General features: G+C 35.7%; 1 pseudogene; it reads left to right on the plus strand.

Annotated features, from left to right (window-relative positions):
- Nucleotides 1-24,964, plus strand: part of LOC105507820 — a 133,849-nt pseudogene that overhangs the window by 47,901 nt on the left and 60,984 nt on the right.

Consider the following 24,964-nt stretch of genomic DNA (forward strand, 5'->3'; position numbering starts at 1 on the left):
CAATATGGCACATGTATACATATGTAACAAACCTGCACATTGTGCACATGTATCCTAGAACTTAAAGTATAATAATAAAAAATAAATAAATACATATAACCTGCTCAGTTATATGTATATGTCTGCAGTCTCACTTTTAGATGACTCCATGCTCAGAGTCCAAAAATGGTAAAAAATTATTTATGTATTTCATCCAAGCTCCCGTTTGCTCAGCCAAAGTCCACAATCAATGGACACATGACAATCTTCACTTCTATTATTTCTGTAGTTCAAGCATATCACATTAATTGTGTTTCCTGGCTCAGACCATACCTCTGTGCCTTTGCTCAAGCTGCTCCTTCTGCCTGAAGTGAACCTGCCCCCATACGTTAGGTCTTAGCTCAAGTATCACATGATTTATAAAGTCTCTCTGCCACCTATTCTCAAATACTGTAGAGTTTACCATGTTCTTCATTTCATTGTACCCAGCACTTGCACAATAAATATAAAATCTGTTAGAGGAGTACCCTACTTTCAAACGTAATGTATTCTAGAAAAACTGTATACTAAAGACAAATGTTTAAAAATCAAACACATGACTGACAAAGAATATAGTTGGAAACATTCCCAGATAAATAATATGTAAGTACTTCTAATTAACTTCTTTTGAAGTCAGAATTTCCATATTCCAGCAGATATTATTGTCTCTGTTGCACAGCTAAAATGAAATTAATCAATCAACTAAGTCTTCCAGCACTTCTTGGATGGAATATCACAATACCATCCTGACTGTTCTCACCAGTTTTTCCCAATTTCAGTGTATTTTACTCATACACTACCTTCCTATAAAACAATAGGGATTATGTCACTTTGCTATTGAAAACTTCATATTCTCGAATAGAAGAATATTTGAAGCAATTTGACTTTGAGGCTCCTCTTCCATCATTATTCCAACCACCTGTGCTCCTACCTTGCACCCATAAGCTTTTTATTTTAGCTAATCTATACCTTCCCATTCCCTCAAATATCCTCCAAAATCTATTTAGCTTTCTTCACCTAGAAAATTGTAACTTATCATTAAAACCTACTTTACATCACCATGTCAGCGAATTCTTTTCTGAGGCAAAAATCAGTTGCTCCATCTTTTGTCTTCCTTACAGCATGATATCTTTCACTCTTAAAGAACACTTCCCTTGTTATGATGTAACTAAGTGACCAATTAATGTATATAATAATTGATCCACAGGTTTTCATTTTATTAAGAATCACAGAATAAACAAGTAAAGTTGATTATGCTGATTATACTCAATTTGCTCAACTAATATGGACTGAACTCTAACCTTTGTGCCCAGCATTGAATTAAAGGCAGAATACACTGTGGTAAACTCAAAGTATATTGTCTTTGAACTTAGAGTTTAGTATATCTGTACATAAATAAACAAACAAAAAATCTCCACAATATGACAAATTGATTTTAAATGCTATTAAGAAAAAGCACAACGTGATTTACGCTAGTCTAGATAATCAAAGAAAACCTCTCTGAGTAGTTGAGTAGTTGACATTTAAGCTAACAACCCATAGAAGAGATTATTTTTAGATTATGTAAATAATGGGATAGAATTTTCCAGGCAGAAATCATGACATACACAAGCTCCTAAGGCAGAATAAAGCTTGGTATATAGAAAAAAAAAAAAAAAAGTGTGGCTAACGTATAAGGAATACTGAGGAGAGTGATATTAGGTAAGGGCATAGAGAGGTGGCCAAAAGCCATTAAACTAAGGGAGTTGTCCACCACATTAAGAACGTTTGATTTTCTTCTAAACAGATTGGGAAGACATCAAAAAGTCATAATCACGAAGTTCTAATTTATAGTTGAAACAATTTCTTCATCTAACCCTGGAGAACACATTTGAGGTAGCAAGAATGGAAGAAGGAAGACCAAAGAGGGGAATTATTGAGGTCATCAACAAGAATCTCAAGAATATTGTGATGGTGATTTGGATCAGGTTCATAAAAACAAAACAGTACAAACATAAATATATTTGAGGTGTGATTTCTAGAGAATGGAGAGGTTTTGGTAATGGAAGAGGATTTTTTTTTTATTATACTTTAAGTTCTGGGGTACATGTGCAGAATGTGCAGTTTTGTTACATAGGTACACATGTGTCATGGTGGTTTGCTGCACCCATCAACCCGTCACCTACATTAGGTATTTCTCCTAATGCTATCCCTCCCCTAGCCTCCCACTCACCAACAGGTTCCGGTGCGTGATGTTCCCCTCCTGTGTCTATGTGTTCAAGATGAGGATTTAAGGGAAAGAAATGTATCATGTTAGATCCTGTACCACTAATCATTGCTTCCATTATGCCTTATGTATAACCTGTGCCTGTGGCTGAGCTACAAGCTATGCCACTCAGTAGTACTCTGAAAAAATTTCAGATAACGTAGTGAATCCTTTTATTGAACAAAAGAAAAAAATAGTGATCTCACACCCATCTTCTCCCATTTGACTCTCTCTTTTACAAGCAGGCAAACTTGATCTACAATACTAACTCCATCTTTATATGACCTATGACTTTAGCTAGGCAAGTTACTTAATTTCTGTTACTCCAATTCCTCATCTGACAGCCAAAGGCAATTGTTTCATATGTGCAGGGATGTTGTTACATTTAAAGGAAACAATATTTGCACAGCACCTAATGCTCTACCTTGCATATGGTAAGTACACAACAAGATCTATTCCTTCCCCATCACCCCAATACTTATGAGTTCAAACTGCATTTGCAATTTTCAGTTGCATATTTTTAAAAATTATTTTGCAACATTATATATACATGTATCTTAAAAGAAGACTGTTTCAGATCCTTCTTAAATACATTTATGTACTCTCTCTTTGAATGTAAAATTTCCAGGTTATAAATATTATCATTGTACTACTGTTTATTTTTAGTACCGTATTCATTCTCTGGAACTGGGAGGCCTGACTGAAAGAAAAATCAGTCTATGCTACCACACTCCTAGCATCTGTCACAAAGATAAAAGATTAATATGTCAGTTTTGCAATGGTAGAAAAAGAAGCATTTCAGAATCTTCCCTTGCTCTTAAAATTTTAAATAGATTTACATAAAACTGTCACATATGCATACAATACCTTAAAGATTTTTATGCTTAAAGTATCTGAAGTGTTAGAGTAAAATTGGAACAATGGCTACCATTGTGGTCAAAAGAGGTAACACAGGGGTAGGTTTCTACTTTCCTCTTTTGCAAAGAGCAATTCTTGATTTAGAGAATCAAAAGGTAACTCAAAAGGATAGGGTATGAAAAAATAAGGCTCAGTTTCCATTTCAGCAAATCATAAATAAATCGTAAATATTCAGGATGTCAATTTTCAAGGGAAAGTAAACTGTGTCCGCCCTTAATTGTCTGTCTGTCTCATTAATTTCCACCCTCAGATGGACCATAAACTATTGTATTTGCACTGTTATTTCAGGCAGTTTCCTAGTGAGGGGTTACAGTCGGAAACTGAAAGGCATCTCAGCCATATGAAAGGGGGTCCAAGGCAGTGAACTCTTCCATCCATTCACACAATAATTATATTCCCAGTCATATGGCAGTCTTTGTCTAACCTATGTAGAGAATAGTACATCCTTGATTTATATTCCAGATGTCAAATAATTAGACTTAACTATCAAATATTTATTAATTTTACTTTGTAATTAAATTTTAATTATATTTTAATTAATTTACTTAAGTTTAAGCCAATCATTTCCAAGAAAACTGCACAATTAGACTGTGCAGTTTCCTTCAGAAATGTTAGTTTAAAATTATATTACAGTGGAGAGGGTAAACACAGTTTTGAGCCTGTTTCCAATTTCAACATCATTACTTTGAGTCTAATACCACAGTCAAATAACTGATATAAAAACTATTTTAAATCTATATATGATCCTTGTATGTGACCTCAATAATATTTAAGCAATGACACTTTTCAAAATAAGCACCATATAGATGGTCATCTCTAGCTTCCACTAGTACAAAATTAATTCTCAGTACTAACAATATTCCAAAAACCGTTTGGGCAAAGAAAGGTAAAGTTCCCATTATAGGGTGTAATTTCCTCATCTGTAAAATTAGACGATTAGATTACGTGGTCTCTAAGGTCCCACCGAACCTCAAAGATTTATAAGTTCTATTTCCAAGAATAGGATTGAAGAAATCCAATCTTTATCTCTGACCTCAGCAGTGAATAGCGCCTGTGTTCTTTTGCCTCTTTTGCCCCAAGCAAGCTTACGTTTAAAAAATGTACACTGATATGCAATATACTACATAGCAACAAAAAGCAGAAATTCTGAAGAATTTCTACTAAAATACTAAGCTTAGTCGCTTAGTATTTTAATTTATAGAGACTCAAAAACAAAGAGCCACTTTCAAACACAATGGAATTAAACCCATTTAATGACAGCAATTGAAGACGCACACATATACAGATTGGTACCTGTTATCTCCATGAAATCTCAGTATTCAAATTATTACACACAATATTTTAAACTTGGCTCAAGAATGGTGATATAAGATATCCTTAGAGGAAATCTATTAATATGAATGTATTCTTAAAACACTAAAGACCGTGACTGATCTCTTTCAGATTGCAGCTGGCCTTCTGCCACAGGCTGGTCTGGAAATGAAGCAAACATTAAAACAAGATAGAATGAAATGTAAGATTAAGACAAGAAAAAATTTTCCACTAATTTTAGAGATTTTAGAGAAAGCAATTAAACTCTGCTACTTTTTCTGATTCAATTAATACAAAAATAATAATTTAGAACACACTTAATTTTCATACAAATGGGAGCACTGGTGATTTATAATCTCTAATAATTCTTACTCCTTTCTTTTGTATCCAGATTCTTATGTAACTTTAATTCAAGCTTTAAAATGTGTCAGAATTTACCTCACATTTGCACAATTCTGTCTGCCCTTCCTCCTTTTAAACTAAAGATACTCATAAATATAACAGGATCAAAAGGAAAAGAGTCTAGCAAGATAAGGACAAAACAGTAGCAGTAACATCATTCACTTCTATCTGACCTCAGAGACACCTCAATTTAGTCTGAGCTCTACAGGAGCAGAAGCTCATCCTCATTCTCCCAGCACCCAGCAAAGCACCTGGAAAAAGTGCAGATACTCAACACCTGTATCATTAATACCTGAGAACAAACTCAGCTCATATAGTCCTTGAAACAATAGAAAACACTTACATTAACAAACCAGTGTGTAGTGTGTGCCATAAGCAGCCTGGACACAAGCCTGCTGATTTTTCCCTCCCATAATTACTATATTTGCCCAGGACTTAGAACTAGTTTTTGCCCTAAATTTCCAACTGCACCACCTCTTTTAACACTGAAATCCTGCATTGAACATCAGACTATTTGAATGATATTCCAATATTTTGCTTTATTCCTGCCAGCCACATCACCTCCAGAGCCTGGTTCTCATTTTCTATAGTTTTAGCTACTGGCTGTGCTTCCCAGGATCCACAAGTCTGACCAAAGTAATAGGATATTGAACAGGACTGTTTCTGTTGGTTTCTACCGAAGTCCAGGACAGTAGGTGCCAAATGCTTTAATATTCTAATGTGAAATAGTAGACCACCTAAACAGGATTGTGAAAGAGCCGTCCGTGAATCTGCTTTGTTAACGTGAGATTTCCACTCACCTCTGACTTTTTAAAGCAGTTGGACATGCACCCATTGGAAAACAGAAAGGATTTCTTTGGAGATGGTTGCTATAGGGCTGGAGAAGTCATGTTGGGGACATGTAGGGAGTTTGCCCCCATCTGAAGTAAGATGAGCAAGACATTAAGGAGACCATTTATTGAGGAGTTTGACAAACAAAGTCCCCTGGATTTTGAGGACATCTAGTCTAGTCTCCAACTCAAGCCTGGCTGTGTGAAGGGCAGGAGTCTGACTAAAACAGCATGTGGTGGCAGAGTACAGTGCTGGTTAGGAAAGCAGATGACTCATGTCACAGTAGGTCTAGGGCCAGGTTTCCCAAGGACAACATGTGGTTCCATGGGAGACAGACATAGCCTGAAGAGGTTGTGAATCATGGCCAAGAGGGTTTCCTGCGAAGGGCAATATAATCTCAGCAAGGGAGGCTAAAGGTATATAGCCAGGTACAAAGGCTGGATGGGAATCATAAACGAATAGATGAAGGAGAATTTCTATCCACGTGAAAAGAGCTTCAGGAAAATCATGAAGTGGTTTGCTGAACAGTCATGAGAGAGTCACTTTAAACAACAGCCAAGTCTAGAGAAAATCAACAACAGATACAACTGAGCTGGTCACATAATACCTTTTCCACCTCTTAATTCTCCTTCCTTCCATCCTCCCACCATGGCAGAGGCAGCAGCAGTCCAGAGAGTTGGATAGCAGTAACAGTGCCAAGAAGATACAGATGAACATAAGGATATCACCTTTCATTGCCCCTAATGCAAACCTCTAGCTGGAATGAGCACTCGCACTGGAAGAGAGAGATGAATGCACAATGAAGTTTGCCGTTTGCCCATTACATGGGATCGGAATGTTAATCATTGAAATGAGTGAGGTTTTCTGATTAGGAGGGAGAAACAAACTTTTTTTATTTTTTATTTTTTAACTTAAGAGACTTATACAAAGTCCTACCAAAGATCTCATCCATGGGCACTGGAAGTGCTAGGTAATAGAAGAAGAAACTGAAACAGAAAACGACAGCAAATGTTAAAATCTTTTTCCAATCCCACGATGTTATTTCACATACCAATTATACCATTACTAAATATGGCCTCCCCTTCCCAGCATGGTAGGTACCACAGATGTCATAGCTTACTCCCCATATCAGAGCCTATAAAACTTGTGCTTGTTTTGATATTGTAATTTATTTCACAACTTTTCTAGTAGGGCAGCTCTAAATTGTAATTAATTTTCCCTAAATATGTACTCCCTCACACCTCTTTCTGCTTAGTTTCCATTGAGGTCTCAGCACGTTTTTTAACTGAACCCTGAAGGAAATTTAAAAAAAAAAACAAAAAAACTGCCACTACTGGTGGCATGTACAATCTAGAGATTGATAATTAATGCCACATCCTCAAGTAATCTTAGAATTGTAGAAGAAAATACATAGATATTTTGCTTTCCTTTGCTGCTCACCTTTCTGAGAATTATCTCACTTTTAATATATTTTTTAATAATATAGGTTTTGGAATAATTAACACCAGTTAATTTTTTTTGCATGTTAGTAGCTAAAATCCTAAATGTAGTGAAATAAAAGGATAAAATTAATTTTAGAGTGATGTTTAGAGATTATCTTTGCTACATTTGATGATATACTTGGCCTATAAGTGCCAGATTAAAAAATAAACAAAATTTAGCATTCTCATTTTCAGTAAACGAATTATATAAATATAAAAGTTTCAGCACATATAAATATGCACATAGGAGCATTATTAATTATAGCATTGTGTATCATGGAAAAAACACAGCAATAACAACAAAAACTAGAAATATGAATATTCATCAATAAGAAATGATGGAGTAAATTATACTATATCAACCCTATGGAAAATTTCAAAACTATACGAACAAAAGGTTTAGATTTTTTAAACTAGTTGACCTGGAATAAGGCCCACATTACATTTAAGTGAAAAAAAGAAGAGATAATCCCATTTTTTGCAAACAATTATAAAAATAACTATATATGTGGTCACATGACTATGTATAACAATAGCAAAATTAGAGAAGGATATGAAACATTGCTTAGCTCAGGTGCTGATGCTGAGAGAAGAAAATTTATTACATTTTTCTGTATCTCTCTTATAAGAAGAACCATGTGCTCATTTAACTATTGTTATAGTTGGAAAAAATACAATAACATTTTTTAAAACACACTGTATTAGGTTCCCATCACTACTATAACAAATTATAATTACCTTAGTGGTTTAACACAAAAAAATTTATTTTACAGTTCTGTAGGTCAGAAGTCTGACAGGTCTTCTAAGCCAAAAATCAAATGTCAAGAGGGCTGCATTCCTTCTGTAGGCTCTAGGGGAAAATCCATTTCCTCGCTTTTTCCAGATTCTAAAGGCTGCCAGCATTCCTTGGCTGGTGGCCCCCTGCCATCTTCACAGCACCATTTTAACATTAATTTAAGGCAAATGTGCCTCCTGCTTCCTTTTTTAAGGACTCTTACAATTACATTGGTCCCACCTGGATAATACAGGCAGTCTCCCACATTAAATTCAGCAGATAAGCAGCCTTAATTTCCCTTTGCCATGTAACCTGACCTAGTAACAGGCTCCAAGATTAAGACACGGACATCTCTGGGGTGAAGGGTAGTATTCTGCCTAACACCACACACACACACACACACACACACACACACACACACACACAGAGGAAATAACATGTAAATGTCCTTAGAATGTCAGATAATGCTTCATCGTATTAGAAATGTACCTTCTGTTTTCTGTCGTCTTTTTATTAATCAGTATGAATAGTATTTGTTTAGGTAAACACTCTCTGAAGCTTTCACTCTTTTTTTTTAACCTTCTCGCATGACAAGCTTCATTGTATTTATTCAGATCCACTGGATAAAGTAAAAACAACCTCTATTTATTCTAACACTAATCCCTTCAAATGAAGTCAATATGCTTCAACAAAGAAATCAAGTTTGTTCCTTCTCTGGTTCCTTCTGTGTGAGTTTCATGAGAAATCTGTATTTGGTAGTAGAATGGATCTCGATATATTTGCTACAAGTGGGTGCTCATATTGAGTTTTCAGTGAAAAAATTTAAAGATGGTTGGGAAGAAACTAGTTTCTCTAGTAAATTAGAGTGGAAGACAAAGGCAAGTAATATAATTTTCCTGGGTTTAATGGTATCATAAACATCTCTCAAGGCTGGATGACAGGGTTTGTTTGCTTTTTGTTTCTATTTCTTTTTTCCTTTATCTTAAGTAGGCTTCCCTTGAAGCAGGGCCTGAGACAGGAGTTCAAGCACATATGATTTTGTGTGGAAGTACTCTTTAGGGAAAACCTATATGAGAAGAAGGGAAGGAGAGGAAAGGAGAAAGAGCTGGCAACCATGCGGCCTCAAGTAAAGTTAGTCCAGAGTATAAATCACACTGATAGAGTTGCGTCACCTGGAAGCAAGAAGGCTGGGCCTTTGTACCTTGTATAGTCACTCATTGACTGCCCCACGGAGGCATATAACCTCACAAGCATTAGCCCATGAGAATCGGGTCAGCCAAGGACAATTCTCCAGAGTTAGCTCAACACTTGCACAGCTGGAGGATGGATGGCTTCCTCATCCAATAAGAAGGATCTAGCAGGGATACCAACATCTCCTACATCCTTCCCTCCTTTCTTTTCTCCTTTATACCTTCCTTATTTTCTTCCTTCTTCTATTTCTTTTAATTCTCACCTTCCTCTACATCACTATATTTTCAAATATTCAGGTCTTTTTGGAACTATTCACCCATAATCTTTAAACAATGAAAAGTTTACTGTCTTGCTACTTAAACTGGCCAAGATGATTCCTGACATCTGCAACTGAACCCTAATTGATACCATCACTATAAAACATTTGGTTTCTCATTGTAATGCATATTTTTTAAAAAATGACAATCAGGTCTTGATGACAGAAGCATAATGCCCTGAAACATAGCTGTCAAACTATGATTTGTCTAATTAATTTGCTAGATTTCAGCTGTCCACAAACAAAAAAAAGCTACAACAATTTTAAGTATCTTTCATTTAAGTTGTGGTACCAGGTTGACAGACCATTAATGATACATGGCCTGAAAGCTGCAGTCGTGAAATTTTGGAAATATTACTGCTCAAAAAACATATACAGTATATGTATATTCAAGATGATTATGGGATATCACCAAATTTGGAGGACTTTCTTCACCTGCCCAAAAATTGAGCCCAAACACCCTCAAATCTTGGTGAACAATGAATTTAGAACAGGTTTATTTACTTTTCACACTGAATAAAACCAAAATTGGAAATCTGAAGTATCTGAGAAACCTATGTCAGTAAGCCTTTTATTTTCTGTTTCCTCATTTATAAAAGTTTCTTTTAATGGCCTAAAAATGTTTCTCAGAATTAAGATTCTATGATTAAATGACTATTTCTTATTTGGAATAGTATGCAGAGTGTTCAGAATTATGACATGATTCTTTGGCTTCATGATGCTTCAGCTGTTTCCACTCTGAAACAAACGGGTGATGTAAAACAAATGGCCCATTTTCCTTTTGAGGGGCTGAGAAATATTTAAAAACATTGAGATTCTCTAATCACTCTACCAAATATTTAGAGATTCTCATAACGACCACTTCATTTCTTTTACTGACATAAAATAATACTTAATAATTCTATGTAGCTCATATTTCTTGACCAACTTTGCAAACATTTTCTTCTCATAAAAATGCTTGAAATTTTTATCCACATCTTACAAGCAAGTTAGGAAATAAATGACTATGGTGATATAGTATATCATTAATGGAATTAAGATTGGGAATGAAGATTCCAGATTCATCTGCTCTTTATACTATAGCATGTCCTGTGATCAGGAGCCATAGTTTTACCTCATAATAAACAGATTTCATTGACATGACATAATTAAACCAAGTATTTTTAAGGAAGTATTGTTATATTGACATCCAATCAGAAAAATTAAGTTTTTTCAAATATTTTTATTGTTTATTACTCAACTATATTGTTCACAAGTCTACTATATATATGTATTAGTCCATTCTTGCATTGCTTTAAAGAAATACCTGGGACTGGGTAACTTACAAAGGAAAGAGATTTAATTGGCTCACGGTTCTATAGCCTGTAAAGGAAGTGTTGCAGCTTCTGCTTCTGGGGACGCCTCAGGAAAATTACAATCATGGCAGAAGACAAATGGGAAGCAGGTACATCTTACATGACCTGAGCAGGAGGTCTGAGGGGGCAGCGCCACACACTTTTAAACAACCAGATCTGTGACAACTCTATCATGAGAACAGCACCAAAGGGGAAAATGTGCCATGATTCAATCACCTCCCACCAGGGCCCACTCCCAACATTGAGAATTACAATTCTGCACGAGATTTGGGAGAGGACACAAATCCAAAACACATCAATATGTATGGCAAACATAATCATCCAAATAAAGGACACAAATCCAAACCACATCAATATGTATGGCAAACATAATCATCCAAATAGCTGGATAGGCAATACTGTCAATTAAGCTTAGTTCTCAGATTCCTGGCATCCTTAGATACACTCGTCTATTTCACCTTCAGTACCCTCTTGCTAACCTTTGATAATCATTTAACTTCCTTCAAACTCTATCCTCCCCATTACTCATTTGATTGAAAGTACAAAACACTAAGAATTATGTGTATGTTCAATTCTTACAGTGAAGAAAAAAGCATGAGCCCAAATAATGTTCCCCAATAATGTCAAGCTATATCAAATTAAATCACTGCCATTCTATATTTACATTTTTCACTTTCCATTTCACTTCACACACCAGAATGAAATTCAATATCCTTGTTTGAAAAAATTTCCTCGTTGAAAAAATTTTTATCTTTCAATTAATCATCTAATACATACAAATGTTAGTGCTACACCATATACACAGTGGGAGCATAATAAATTGAGGTAATAAACAGGAGTGGGAGAAAGTGGATGTATCTAACAATTTCTGATATCTACAGTGAATCATTATCCTTAAGATTTATCTCTTTATCACCTACGTTCTACTGTTTAAAGTTCCTGGCAAATGCCCTGTAGTTTTGTGTCTGTCTTCCCCTTTTAAGAAATAATAGAAGCAGCAGAAGTCTCATTGTTTCCTGATGATTTCGATTGACTTCCATGTCTATCCTTAACCTACCACTGAAGCCAGGGAAATATAATGGAATGATTATTTTAGGGCCCGGTACCATGCTTTACTCCTGAGTCACGGAGGAGCCCTACTCAAGCATACGTATAGAAGAGGCAATGTCTGGTAGATTCTTAACAGAAACTTTACACTATTGCCAGAAGAATAGCAAGTAGTGACTTGGAACTGTCAAAAGACACAAATACAGCAAATATAGTTGAAAGGTCTAATTAGCTTTTAATTGCAATTCCAGAGTCACAAAATAGAATGAGGGTTCCAATGAGCTTAGTGGAGAAAGTTGGCTTTATAGGCAGAAAAGGGCTAAGGAAAGAAATATATCCTTGTACAAGGAAACAGTTTCTAAACTAATCACAATCCGATGAGATGTGTTGAACAAATTAAACCCAAAAATGTGAGAGGCCATTTCAGTTAGTGTTAATAAGCAGATGTTTTTGCATAGTCACAGAGTAGAAATCATTGAATTTTAGAACACTGAATTCCCTCTCTCTCTCTGTCTCTCTCTCTCTCTCTCATTTTTGAGACGGAGTCTCTCTCTGTTGCCCAGGCTGGAGTGCAGTGGCGTGATCTCAGCTCACTGCAACCTCCGCCTCTGGGTTCAAGCGATTCTCCTCCTCAGCCTCCTGAGTAGCTGGGACTACAGGCGCATACCATCATGCCTGGCTAATTTTTTTGTATTTTAGTAGAGACAGAGTTTCACCATGTTACCCAGGATATTCTCGATCTCCTGACCTAGTGATCCACCAGCCTTGGCCTCCCAAAGTGCTAGGATTACAGGCGTGTGCCACCGTGACTGGCCTAACTCTGAATTTTAGTTTCAGCAGTTATCAGTAGAAGAGGGAGTACAATTTAGATAAATGTCCCAAGACTGCAGCAGTTTGTCCCCCCAACTCCAGCAAACACAGTAACATCGGAAGTGTTTTGAATGGCAGACAGCTCCTGGATGTACAGTACATAACATGTATGACTATACACAGCACACCTGAATTTCAACTGTGACTCTTGGTCATTTTAAGTTATAATGCACACAGTTTTATAAGAAAAAAGGGGGAATAAAGATCTAGACCAAAAGAAAGAGTATCTGCGGTTTTAAAAAAGCTCATTAACTCTATGTTTTTAGTAACTAACAATGCTCAGCACCATGAGGCAAACACATGCTTTGAATTTTGTTTTCAAATAAGATGATTGACCTGAATCCCTCCTCAATTATCTACCCCCCTCCAACTTTTCAGTTATTCACAATAAAGTAGAATGAGCTAAAATGTAATTATGAACATAAAGAGTAATGAACTGCTCAAAGTAGATCTCATAAACACGACTTTAACTTTGTTAACGGTGGTTCCCCATATTTTTGTTTTCTCTCTCAATATCCCACCTGAGAGAGAACCTCATTTATACCACTTGCGTGGGTTTATGAGTGCAGGCAGTTAAAGACCAATTGCTTTGGAACAGTGGTTCTTCACCCAGTGTGATTCCCCTTTACTCCGCCCAGGAAATATTGACCATGTCTAGAAACAGTTTTCATTGTCACACCTGGGTGGGGAATAGGAGATGCTAACGGCATCATATAGGTAAAGGCCAGGGATGCTGCTAAATATCCAACAATGTACATAACAGCCCCCAACAATAAAGACTTATCCAGCCAAAAAGCCTACTAAGGATGTCATCTGAATGTTTTCACCACAAAGAAATGATAACTGTATGACGTGTGCGCTAGTCACCCTGATTTCATCATCATACAAGGCATACCTGTATCAAAAAAAAAAACCACATTGTGCTTCATAGATATGTACAATTCTTATGTGACAATTTTTTAAAAATAATCGTTAATGTCAATAGTGCCCAGGCTGAGAAATTTTGCCTTAGAGATAAGATTGCTTTGTTGCCTTTGTCTCCCACAGATCCCTGTGACTAGGAAACACTTCAAATCAATTGAAATCAGGAGTCATGATGATGGATAGAGCCTTAATGGATAGGGCCTGTAGGAGGCCTTTGAGCTCCTCCAGCTTAAAATGTTACAATACTGACAGTATTACTAATTTAAACTTTAGTGGCATGGTAAAAAATCTACATGATGGAATATTACGCAGTTATAATACATATCTTACAATGATTTTAAATGGCATGCAAAAATATCCATGAACTGATAATTGAAAAGACTCAATACTTTTTCAAAAGTATGATATAACCCCACTATATAAGTTTGATGAATACAGACAATTTTGTGTGAGTAATATATATGCTACACATATAAAGATAAATACGCATTAAAATTCTATTAGCAATATAATTTACAGGTAACTTTACTTCTTTAACTTTTCAGAATTTTTCAACTGATCAACAATAAGTAAATATTTTTTATTCAAAGGAAATGGTTATTTACAAAAATTGAGAAGAAATTATGTTTATGGTATGCTTCTGAAAACATTTTCAAATGTTCTGTAGATAGATTTTTGGCTTTGATGACTAAGAAATGATATCAGTTCTGGTGAAGACAAGTTAGAGTAAAATGTTAAAATATTTTGAAGTAAATTTTTAATATTATTTGCAGAAAAAGTGAGCATTAGCGTTAAAGTTGAGATACACAAAATGCAAACAATTTGTGGGGAAAGGATTTAAATATTTTGAAGCAAATTATTTTATTTGCCAAAAATGTTTGGCATTAGGATTAAGGTTGAGAAGTACATAATGCAAACAATTTGTGGAGAAGAAAGGAAAAGTTATCTCCATCCATTACTTACTTCCATCAAGGGAAGTAAGATTACACTATAACATTCAAAAAATAAATAAAATCAACAAATAATGCTGGAGATATATGAAGTCTCCTTTGGCTTTTAGGCCATGAAGATTCAGCTGTTCTCTAACTAGAAGTTATCTTCCTACTATCCCACACACTATAGAAGAGAGGTCTACTAATACACACACACACACACACACACAGCATACATGAAGCATACTAACAGGTCTTTTTAGCTAACCATACACATACATGAAACCAAGGAAATGTTACATGTAATTTTGACTACAAGGAGTCAGAGTCTTCAAGGTAGCAGAGTCAAGAGTAATTTATTTAGTTTAATCAATTCATACTGCATTGTCTTATCTTAATCATGGACAAATATTTCTTTAATATTTCTTAATACCTGCATAAAATTTGGATTTCTTTTTTTTAACTTTTGATTTAGGTCCCAGAATACATGTGAAGGTTTATTATATAGGTAAACTCATGTCGTGGGGGTTTGTTTTACAGATGATCTCATAACCCAGCTATTAAGCCTAGTATCAAGTAGTTATTTTTTCTGCTTCTCTCCCTACTCCCACCTCCAACCTCAAGTAGACCCCAATGTCTGTTTCATTCTTTGTGTTCATGAGTTCTCATCATTTAGCTCCCGCATATAAGTGAGGAGATGCAGTATTTTGTTTTCTGTTCCTGCATCAGTTTGCTAAAGACAATAGCCTCCAGTTCTCTCCATGTTTCCACAAAAGACGTGACCTCATTCTTTTTTACAGTTGCATAGTGACAGTGTTAGGAGGCAGTCAAATGCCTAGGCAGATAGGGGCAGGTCCCCAGTGAAACCCCATCTGGAAGCCGTAAACAGTTTAAAGCCTGAAACCCAAGCCACAAATTAAATCCTCAGACCAGATTGAGAACTTGTCTTTCCATTTGGCATCCTTTCCTCTGATCCCCAACCTTCACTCATTTTACATATGCCTACCATTTCCTAATTGGTTTTCTACACTGTCATGCCCACCTTTGAGTGCTGTCTTTGCTTTACCCTTTTTTGCATACTCACAAACCAATCAGCATGCACTCCCCATTCTGAGTCCATAAAAGATCCTGGACCCAGCCACACCAGGGGACTTTCCCACTTTCGGGTCGGTTGACCATTTTCACGTCCCCACTTTGCTGAAAGCTGTTTCATCAATCAATAAAATTCCTCTCCTCTCTCCTCATCCTTCAACGTCCAGCATATGCTCATTCTTCTTGGGCAAGATACAAGAGCTCAGGAATCGCCGAATGTGAATACAAGCTATAACACAGGTGAGCTAGGGCACGGTAGCATGGCCTAGCAGGGCTCAGGTGGGGTGTCACTGGCCAGAAGTCCCCAGCTTGCAAAGTAACTGAGAAGAAAAATCCTACATCAGTAGTATTCCATGGTGTATACCTATCACATTTTCTTTATCCAATTTGTCACTGATAGGCATTTAGGTTGATTCCATGTATTTACTATTGTGAATAGTGCTGGAGTGAACACTCGTGTGTATTTGTGGTAGAATGATTTATATTCCTCTGGGTATGTACACAGTAATGGGATGGCTGGGTTAAATCAGAGTTCTGCTTTTAGTTCTTTGAGGAATCACCAGACTGCTTCTCACAATGGTCGAACTAATTTACATTCCCACCAACAGTGTAAAAATGTTCCTGTTTCTCTGCAACCTCATCAGCATCTGTTATTTTTTGACTTTTTAATAATAGCGATTCTGACTGGTATGACATGGTATCTCATTGTGGTTTTGGTTCACATTTCTCTAATGATAAGTGATATTGAGCCTTTTTTCATATGTTTTTTGGTCACAGATAAGTCTTCTTTTGAAAAGTGTGTTAATGCCTTTTTCTCACTTTTTAATGGGGTTATTTTTCTGTTATAAATGTGTTTAAATTCCATATAAATACAGCTATTAGACCTTTGTCAGATGCATAGTTTGCAACCATTCTGTAGGTTGTTTACTCTGTTAATAGTTTATTTTGCTGTGCAGAGCTCTTAAGTTTAATTAGATCCCATTTGTCAATTTTTGTTTTTGTTGCAATTGCTTTTGGTGTCTTGGTCATGAAATCCTTGCCCTTTCCTATGTCCAGAACAGTATTGCCTACAATGTCTTCCAGGGTTTTTATAGTTTTGGGTTTTACCTTTAAGTCTTTAAACCATCTTGAGTTGATTTTTACATATTATTTAAGTAAGAGGTCCAGCTTATAGCCTACTAACGAAAAAAAAGCACAGGACTTGATGGATTCCCAGCCAAATTCTACCAAATGTACAAAGAAGAGCTGGTATCATTCCTACTGAAACTATTCCAAAAGAATTGAAAAGGAGGGACTCCCCCCGACTCATTTTATGAATCCAGCATCATCCTGTTACCAAAACCTGGCAGAGACACAACAACAACAACAACAAAGAAAACTTCAGGCCAATATCACTGATGAATCTCAATGTGAAAATCCTCAATAAAATACTAGCAAACCAAATCCATAAGCACATCAAAAAGCTATTCCACCATGATTAAGTAGGCTTCATCCCTGGGATGCAAGGTTGATTCAACATACACAAATTAATAAATGTGATTCATCACATAAACAGAACTAAAGACAAAAACTACATGATTATCTCAATAAATGCAAAAATAGGCTTTCGATAAAATTCAACATCCCTTCATGTTAAAAATTTTCAATAAACTGGTATTAAAGGAACGTACCTCAAAATAATAAAAGCAATCTATGACAAACCCATAGCCAACATTATACTGAATAGGCAAAACCTTGAAACCCAGCACAAGACAAGGATGACCTCTCTCACCACTCCTATTCAACATAGTATTGGAAGTCCTAGTCAGAGTAATCAGGCAAGAGAAAGAAATAAAGGGCATCCAAATAGGAAGAGAGGAATTCAAATGATCTCTGTTTGCAGTTGACATGATTCTATATCTAGAAAACTGCATATTCTTCTCCCAAAAGCTTCTCCAGCTGATAAACAACTGCAGTAAAGTTTCAGGATACAAAATTAATGTACAAAAATCACCAGCATTCCTATATACCAATAGCAGTCAAGGAATCAGGAAAGCAATCTCATTCACAATTGCCCGAGAAAAATAAAATACCTAGGAATACAGCTAATCAGGGCGGTGAATGATCTCTACAATGAGAATTACAGAACATTGCTCATAAAAATTGGAGAAGACACAAACAAATGGAAAGCATTCCATGCTCATGGATAGGAAGAATCAATATCATTAAAATGGCCATACTGCCCAAAGCAATGTACAGATCCAATGCTATTCCTATCAATCAATGGCATTCTTCACATAACTAGAGAAAGCTATCTTAAAATTTATATGGAACCAAAAAAGAGCCCGAATAGCCAAGGCAATCATAAGCAAAAATAACAGAGCTAGAGGCATCACATTACCCGACTTCAAACTATACTACAGGGCTACAGTAACCAAAACAGCATGGTACTACTGATACAAAAACAGCCACATAAACCACTGGAACAGAATAGAGAACCCAGGAATAAGACCACACACCTACAACTATCTGATCTTCAACAAACCTGACAAAAACAAGCAACAGGGAAAAGACTCCCTGTTCAATAAATGGTGCTGGGATAAGTGGCTAGCTATATGCAGAAACTGTAGATTTCTAAATTTCCTCCTCAGAAATCTAGCTTTGTAAGGCCTGGAGTTAAGACTTGGGAACCTGTATGGTGAATAAATACCCACAGGTGGTTTAGGACCCTAGAGGCACACCTCAAAATCCTGAGCTCTCTGCAGAGTTGTTCTACAGGATCTCTTTCCTCTCCATTCCCCTTCCTAGCCCTCAATTCCATTAGGCACTTCCCTCTTCCTGTAGTATTCCACCTCCTCTGATGTAACGCCTCCAGGGAGTACTTTGTAGGCCTTTTTCTTTCTTCTCCTAGGCATTGCAGCTGAATAGAAGATGAGATAAAGAGAGAGAGGGAAACCTTAATGTCCTAAAGGTGGAGAAGAGACCGTACAAAACCACCCTGGTCTGGCCTCAGAGGATTAAATCTTTTACAGCAAAGATCACTCTGCTGCTAGCAAATGTGTTTCATCTTAATTCATATGCTGAAAGAATTCATTGCCTTCCCTAACCTGAGAAATTGTTTAAAAATATCTTTCTAACCTTAAACTTTATATGTGCCAGACTCCAGGAAATGATAGGGACCCCAATATGTGTCCATCCGAAGAGGATTTCTTTTCTTTCCTTAATACAACCAAAAAGAAATAAAGCTTGAAAAAATTTCCTGGATTCATCTTGATTTCATATTCTTTCTCTCTTTACCAACCAAGAAGATTCTCAACTTGTGAGGCATACTCCCTAAAAGGAGTTAGATGGGATGAAGTAGAATGTTTTTGAGGGTGTGGTCCAAGAATTTGAAGAAACTGCCCACAGAAGCAATAAATTTGGAGTGAATAACAGAGGTAATTGGACAAGTGATTAATCAAAGACACCAAAACTCTCATCCAGAGGATCCCAAGGTTAAAGAACAAAGTTAGCTCAAAGAATCTTCAGTTCTCTACTTCATATTCTCATGTAAATTATTTCATCCATTTATTGTCTCACGTAAACAACAGAGTAATTACCTTAACTGGCAATATTTTTGTATTCCTTATAAGACTAGACACAGTGGAGAGACAATTGGAGGTCCCATGAGAATGAAACAAGAATATACAAAAATAAAAACAAATTTTAAGAAACCAAAATAAGCTATCTCATGATCCCAATTCGTTTCCCAAAATGAATCAAAATATTTATGTGAAACTTTGAAAATCCCCCTCTGGACAAAACTCAGAGGTACAAGCTCTTCCCAACCAGGAGCTAGATTTGTTGAAAAAAAAAGCCACCTTGGAAATTGGTCCCAACATGTCCTCTAAAACAACAAACATCCTGAGTTGCTGAGGACACTAATCTTTTTGACAACAGCTAAGTGAAATGTTTAAATTTTTAATTTGAAATTATATTAGAAAACATTAGTAACACAAGTAAGGTTGAAAATGAGAATTAAATGATTTTTCATATCCCTCAATTGTGCCCCATTTAAATGTACTGCGGCAAGCAGAAAAAAGTTGTCAAAGTGCAAGCTCAAAAGCAACTTGGAGGCCTGGCGCAGTTCCCAGCACTTTGGGAGGCCAAGGCGGGTGGATCACCTGAGGTCAGGAGTTTGAGACTAACCTGGCTAACATGGCGAAAATCCCTCTCTACTAAAAATACAAAAATTAGCCAGGTGTGGGGATGCACACCTGTAATCCCAGCTACTTGGGAGGCTGAGGCAGGAGAATCCTTTGAACCCAGGAGGTGGAGGTTTCAATGAGCCAAGATCATGCCACTGCACTCCAGCCAGGGCAACAGAGTGAGACTCCATCTCAAAAAAAAAAAAAAAAAAAAAAAGGAAAGCAACCTGGAGCCAGAATTCCCTCTTTTTTAAGGAAACATTTTTTCTTAAGACCTTCTACTGATTAGATGAGACTTCTCCGCGTTATGGAAGGCAATATGCTTTACCCAAGATCTACTGGTTTAAATATCAATCTCACCTAAAACATACCTTTACAGCAACATGTAGACTGCTATTTGATAAAATATCTGGGTACTGTGGCCTAGTAAAGTGACATAAAATTAACCATCACACATTCCAATATTATATTTGAGTTTTATAATCTTAATCATCCTATAAACTTTTTAAAAATCTAGATCTAGATGTACCATATGACCCAGCCATCCCACTACTGGGTATATACCCAAAGGATTATAAATCATGCTGCTATAAAGACACATGCACACGTATGTTTATTGCGGCACTATTCACAATAGCAAAGTCTTGGAATCAACCCAAATGTCCATCTGTGACAGACTGGATTAAGAAAATGTGGCACATATACACCATGGAATACTATGCAGCCATAAAAAAGGATGAGTTTGCATCCTTTGTAGGGACATGGATGCAGCTGGAAACCATCATTCTTAGCAAACTATCACAAGAACAGAAAACCAAACACCGCATGTTCTCACTCATAGGTGGGAACTGAACAATGACATCACTTGGACTCGGGAAGGGGAACATCACACATCGGGGCCTATCATGGGGGGGAGGGGGGAGGGATTGCATTGGGAGTTATACCTGATATAAATGACAAATTGATGGGTGCTGACGAGTTGATGGGTGCAGCACACCAACATGGCACAAGTATACATACGTAACAAACCTGCACATTATGCACATGTACCCTAGAACTTAAAGTATAATAATAAAAAAATATATATATAATAAATATTTTGAATGCTTATTTATACTGCTTAATGAGCAATTATATTTCATTAAAATTAACTCAAACTTTGGAAATAATATTGCATTTCAATAATAAAATTTTTTTGAGTGCTGCAGACTTCATAGGGTAGTGAATATGACTTCTGTGGCTCCCTGAAGTTTTCAGCTTTTAACAGTTCCCTATGCTGGAAAAATAATTTAAATGTTTTTAAATATTAGATGTCTATTCTGCAAAATGTTTTGACTTAGAAACTCATTTGCTAATATCAAGCTGCTAGTCACTAAACTTTTTAAATTTAAAATTATGCTACTATATTGACAGTTTGGTTTTCATTGTATTCAACTGGAGAGTTCTACAAATACTGAGGCCTGGGTCCCACCTGGAGAGTTTTCTGACTTAATTGGTCTGCGATGCAGCTGGGGATCAGAATTTTTTGAAGCTCCCCAGATGAAGCTAATGTGCAGCTGGATTGGCGAGCCACCTTATATATGATAGTAAATTAATTCAACCCAAATGTACATAGTCCATTGTATACATTTATAACTGTGTTTATATTCACTCAGCAAAGAGAGAATAGAAAATACTCATTTTACATTTGAAGTATAGATAACATAGACAAAAGTTATTTTATTTTCTAGACAATTCACTCTAATTATTCAGGTATGTATTTTAAGACACTAGATATATTAATAACCATAAATAAAATTAGCATATAATTTTCTTTTTTTCCTTTATTTCTCAGATCTTAGTATTAAAAGAATATGTTAAAAGAACATCCTTTTATCACTATGCTTTAGAGAAGCTTAAAAAGCATCAGAATTTTGTGTGCTTTGAAGGTTTTACAAAGTTGGTGAACTGTGTTTGCAGATGCGTGTGTGTGTTTAAAATAGTTGGTCTATAACAACTTAATTTCTTAATGGCATGTGACCTCTTTGGTGTTTATTTCTCTTCTGGGGACCTTTTTGTAATTTATATTTTTCTTGAAAATCATCTCTTCCATTATCAATTTTTAAATGTATTGGCGGAGTTTGGCTGGTTATTAATCTAGTGTCTTTCCCCTTTAAGCCCACCATTCCATGCTCTGCTACATGATGCTGGGGCTAGGGCAGGGCAAAACAATTTCCCCTTTGCCAGCTGGCACCCTGTAGGAATGTGCCAATAAGGAGTCTCTAGAGGGAAACTAAAAAGCTGGAAGAGACAAAGAAAGTTGTCTCTTCTTTACTTGCTGTTCCTGTCAACATTGCTACAGCAATACAGTCATATGCCACATAATGACATTTAGGTCAGTGATGGACCGCATAGATGATGACAATCCCATAAGATTATAATGGAGCTAAAAAAGTCCTATCACCTAGTGACTTCATAACCATCTTAACATCATAGTGGAATACTCGTGTGTTTTGATGATGCTGGTGTAAACACACCTACTGCACTGCCAGTCATATAAAAATATACAGTAATGTCCTAGGACTTCCCACTCACCACTCACTCTCTGACCCAAGACTCATTTTCAGTCCTGCAAGTTACATTCATGAGTGTCCTATACAGGTGTATCATTTTTGTTCTTTTACACCATACTTTTACTGTACCTTTTTAAGTTTCTTGCTTATTATAGATATTAACATTCTACTCTTTTCACTTTGAGTATACTTTCCAAATCCATTATTTGTTTATTTACTGATTTATAATGGCATCTTTAACTTGTAATTAAAGGCATCGATCCCTTTTTATAGCTGTGGGTTTCTAGTGTTGAAGAATATCTCCCTCATCCCTAAGTTATACCTATAGTATCCTAGATATTTTGGAAGCATTTGTGTTGCTTTACTTTAATATTGATTTTTGTATTGGTATAATAAGAGAAAGGTCTAATTTCATTTTATTCCAGATAGATAGTATAGTATTAATAATACTTTCTATTAAATACTTATCTTTTTTCATGAATTAAAACATTACCTTTGTCATATATTACATTCAAATGTATATGAATATCAATTTTTGTTTAATTATTTGTTCTTTTATTATTCCAGTACCACAATATTACTTTCATGTGACAAAATCTATCTCCTCAAGCAAACTTTAGATGGGCTCCTCTGAGTCCCCTTCTCAAATAGGCCTCAGCATTGGTCTCTGTCCTTGGTGGGCCTGCATATCCGGTTTTAGCAAGAATGCCACTAATTAGTTTAGAGAAAATTTTCTACCCTCGATATCGAATCAAATTTCTCACCCTCCACCCTTGATATATGATCAATCTGGCCTGCTTTTAGCAAAAATCCTGTTAAGTCATTTAGCAAGAATCCCCCTGCCCTTGATGTCTCTTCTTAGTAATTTTTCATCCATCAACAACCTCCCACCCTGCTTCTTGGCTATAAATCTCCAGGCCTCCTTGTTGTACTGGCTATTGAAATTAGTTCTATACTGAGGTCTCTTTCCCCCTATTGCAATAGTTTCTAAATAAAATCTGTTTTTACCACTTTGACTACTATTTCACTCCGGGTTTTGGACATGTTGTTATTTTATTGATAAAACCAAGTCCCTTATATCCTAAATATTTTTTCATGTTTTTTGTTATATACCCTAAGATTTGCATGCTCTTAAATGAGCTTAAAGATCATTTTAAACAATTCTTAAGAATTCTGTTGAGCTCCATTAGGAATTGAATTAAGTTTGTAAATTAATTATGGGAGTATTGGCATTTTATCACGTTAAATTTCTCTATGCAAAAACAAGTGTGGTATTTTGTTTGCACAATTGTTTTTATGTCTCTTTATTTTCTCAAATCTTACTTTACCCTCTTTAATTAAATTTTTTTATTTTTATCTATCCTGCCCTTATTTTAAAATTTATTCATAATTATTTTATGTTTTTGCTAATATGAACTTTCCATTTCTAAGTGTTTGTTGCTAATATAGGGAAAATCTGTATTTGTATATTTATTTTATATGCAGTTACTGTACCAAATTATTTTATTATTTTTTGACTAGAAGTTTTATGTATTCTTGTTATGAAATATATCATTCACAAAAAGGTTTAGTTTCAACTTTTCTTTGTCAAGGTCTCTATCAATCATTTTTCTTTTCTTAAGGAACTAGAATCTCCAAAACAAGAGACTACCTCAAGAATTTCTCTATAGTTTCTTATTGTTATTTAAATGGTTTTAATGTTTTGCCACTTAGAATACTATTTGCTATAGATTTTGCAGGATGGGTACTATTAAATTTTATTTGTTTCATCTAATTCCTATTTAACATAGTTTTTGCATTAGGACTAGCTTTAATTTTATCAAGTACATTTTCAGCAAATTGATATAAATATGTAAATTTTCTTCTTTAATTTTTGATGAAATTGATTAGTTTGATAATCCCCTGATACTGAAATACCCTTGCATCCCTCAGTAAACATTCTTATTCACAACAGTTTCTTTGGTACACTGCTAGAGTCTTTTTACAAAGATTTTATTTAGATTTTCTGTTTCCGTACTTATCAAAGAGAATGGTGAACAGTTTTGTTTTGTTTTTTTATTTTAATACAGTTGGTGCTCTTTGTCTGGGTTCCACATCCACAGATTCAACCAACCACAGATTTAAAATATTTGGAAAAAAGTTGTAAATTAAAAATAATAATATAGCAATAAAAATACAAATATAGTATAACAAATAAATATAAAAAATAAAAATATAGTATAACAATTACTTATATAGCACTTACATTTTATTAGGTATTACAAGTAATCTAGAGATGATGTAAGGCATATGGAAGGATGCCAAGATTTAAATGTAACTTAAGTACTAATTTATTTGAACATACTCTTATGTAAGTCGTGCATTACTGCTAGCCAACATGAATATTATATAGTACTAAAAATGCTTAGGCCTGGCGTGGTGGCTCAAGCCTGTAATCCCAGCACTTTGGGAGGCCGAGACGGGCGAATCACGAGGTCAGGAGATCGAGACCATCCTGGCTAACATGGTGAAACCCCGTCTCTACTAAAAAAATACAAA

This window comes from Colobus angolensis, unplaced genomic scaffold (genome assembly GCF_000951035.1).
Source record: "Colobus angolensis palliatus isolate OR3802 unplaced genomic scaffold, Cang.pa_1.0 Scaffold153, whole genome shotgun sequence".
NCBI lineage: Eukaryota > Metazoa > Chordata > Mammalia > Primates > Cercopithecidae > Colobus > Colobus angolensis.